Genomic DNA, 2,781 nt, shown 5'->3' with positions numbered 1-2,781 from the left:
TATTCTTCAGCATGAATAGGCTTACGTTGCGCTCACGGTGATATTGAAAAATGAAAAGCAAACGGTCACCGAGCGCCTCTGACGATTCAATCCTGTTCACCGTAGAAAATTCAAGCTAACTCGTTTCCATCGTTAAGTAGACTTTTCAGTTATCCCTCTGTAACTCGTAATTAATTTCACCATTTTCCTCCACAATACCGCCCCGATGGAAAGACAGACGATACGCGACAGGATTTTCGCCGCAACCGCGTTCGACTTTTCACTCTTCACCCCTGTTAGTCGCGGCGAATATCGCCGATGTTCGTTTATGCTGGAAAGCAACCCTTTGTCGATTCTCCCTCGGCGCCTCGATGTCAACGCGATTAATCGATCAACCGTTGAAAGAGGAGGGTCCGCGCCGTTTGCCAGAGACGTTGTTAGGGCCTTCTAAATTCGACCTCCTGTCCTAACCTTCACCGGCAGCTTCTCCACCCTTTTGGTCGTTGAAACTTGAGGGAACGTTGCAACGAAGGCTGGCTGATTTATCAGAAAACGATCAATTTTCGGGTAACTCGAAAATCGAAGGAACATCTACGGTTGAACTTGGACCTGTACCAAGTAACAGCCGCGAACGAAGCGAAAGATAATTAACTTGGATAGATGTCGCGAATCGGGACATGCATCTTGTATCCAATCTACCTGGCGTAGGTACTCCTCAGGGAGCGCGTAATATATATTGCAGAATTTAATTAAACCTGTCAGAGATACCTGAGCGCCTTGGTTAACTCGCATCGACGTTAGTTTTCGGCATCTTAATCGAGAGGAGACGGGAGTGGATTAGAAGGTATCGGTGAAATCACCCGGCTTGTAGATCAAAGAGATCCGTTTCTATTACGGTACTCGTAATTTCCCTCTGTTCGCGAGGGCAATATCTTTCGGCGCGAGGACGTAAAGTAGCGGTTGTAAAAGCAACGATATCGGAGCTTGTCTCGATATATCCGCGATTTGCGATGGAAAGCCGCCCTATAGGCGAATAAAGCAGAAATACTTACTAATCCTCTTTCTACGCTCTGGATAGCGGAGATTATCGGATTTTCCGCGGTTATTTTTTCTCCTCGGTTATCACTCGCAGGGCAATCTAATTCCATTCTCGAATTTATAACTCTTTCGCTACCAGCTCGGTATATCTACTTCGGTCTATCGATAAAAATCGTTACCGCTCACCGGCCTTTGGTCGGTCTTCTTAAAATATTCGCCGCATTCATACCGTTCCTTTTTCCACGGAAAGGTGCGCGCGCGCGATATTCCGTATCGGTGAAAGTTTTTCCCGTTGGAAAAGTTGGTCGAATTTCATGGGCATGGCAGGGCGGGGCAGCGCAGTGCGGGGAAGGGTTGGTATTAAGCCGCGATCCTCCGAGCTTTCCTCGTCTGTGTCGGGGCATTTTCTCGATAATTCAACCGGCTATTCCCAAGGAAGTTGTTCCGCGTTTATTTCCTCCTTCTCCCACCCATTTTCGCCGCTTTATCGGCGCGAATTTAACGAACGTTAAGTATTTTTTATCGCGTCCCGATAATACACTCGGACGACTGGTAATCGCGTTGTACTGGTGATAGTGTTTCGACGGTCGTTCAATTTTCAAGCAACGCGGAGCTCTCGTCGAAGAATAATATTTATCGACGGATATTGAATCACGACCGGCACAAACATTTCGCATTAATGCGTGGTGCCCAATGAAAATATTTCGACGATGTAATCGGATTGCCTGATAAATTGCGCCGACAGATCCGTTATATGGGACCGGTGGTACTTGGAGGGTATTATTTACTTTTCCACAACGATTCGTGGAACCATTGGTTAAACACTTGTTCCCGTATCGTTGAGCATTCAATCATCTGTAATCGGTTTTTTACCCGCCGACCAAATTTACCCCGCAACGTTAGAAAACAGCGCGGGAAAGGAGAGGAGGAGAATTTTGGAAAAAAGGAAATAAATCGACAAGCTCGGTGGTCCATTTTCGTTGTGGCGGTGTTAACGAACCCCCCAGTGGCATACTATAGTACACGGGGCTCGAGTAATTCAAAATGTGGTGTGTTTGTGTGTGTGTGGTGTTGGTGGGGCGATAAAAGTAATGCTCAACGCGTTGTAAACAGCGCGTAAATGAAAAAGATACGAGACGGTAGTTGGATAGTTAGAGGAGCCTCTTATTTTGCTGGCTGGTCCAACCTCTGTGCCGCGCAAACTCTCATAAACTCATAAACTTTTCCCCGTACGTCTCGTCCTCTTCGTCCCTCCGTTTCCTTTTCGTCGCTCGCTCGTTCACTTAGCTATCTCCTCGTGCCCTTGTGCTCTTCGTCATCCCGCTTTCCTCGTTTATACGGTAGTTTGGTTAGCTGGTAGTTTGTTCGATGCTGGTTAGGGGAATAAAAGCTCGACTGAGCATCGACACGGCGGTTCGAGCGGTGCCGTTAAAAAGCGTCGGCGGTTGTTTATCCAGCGGGAGAGTAATCTGTGGTAATAAGGTCAGGAATGACGAGACAGGCGGTTCTAGAGATCGACGGGGTTCGTTCGTCGGTTCGATCGGTTTGTTGGTTCGACGATGAAAATTCTTGGGGAAAATGAGCGGTATTAAATCGAACGGTCGTGTTCTATAGAGGGAAAATCCGAGCGGCTGGTCTGGTTGGAAAGCTCGTTAATTCGGAATGCCACGCCGGTGTCGGACAGTGGGGGTTAGGAGAAGGAACAAAAAGCTGCCGGTGCTCCCCACGTCCGTCCTAATGAAAAAGTTAATTGGCCTGTGTTCG

Source organism: Habropoda laboriosa, unplaced genomic scaffold, assembly GCF_001263275.1.
Source record: "Habropoda laboriosa isolate 0110345459 unplaced genomic scaffold, ASM126327v1 scaffold816, whole genome shotgun sequence".
Classification (NCBI taxonomy): Eukaryota; Metazoa; Arthropoda; class Insecta; order Hymenoptera; family Apidae; genus Habropoda; species Habropoda laboriosa.
Note: the sequence above shows the minus strand (reverse complement) of the source record.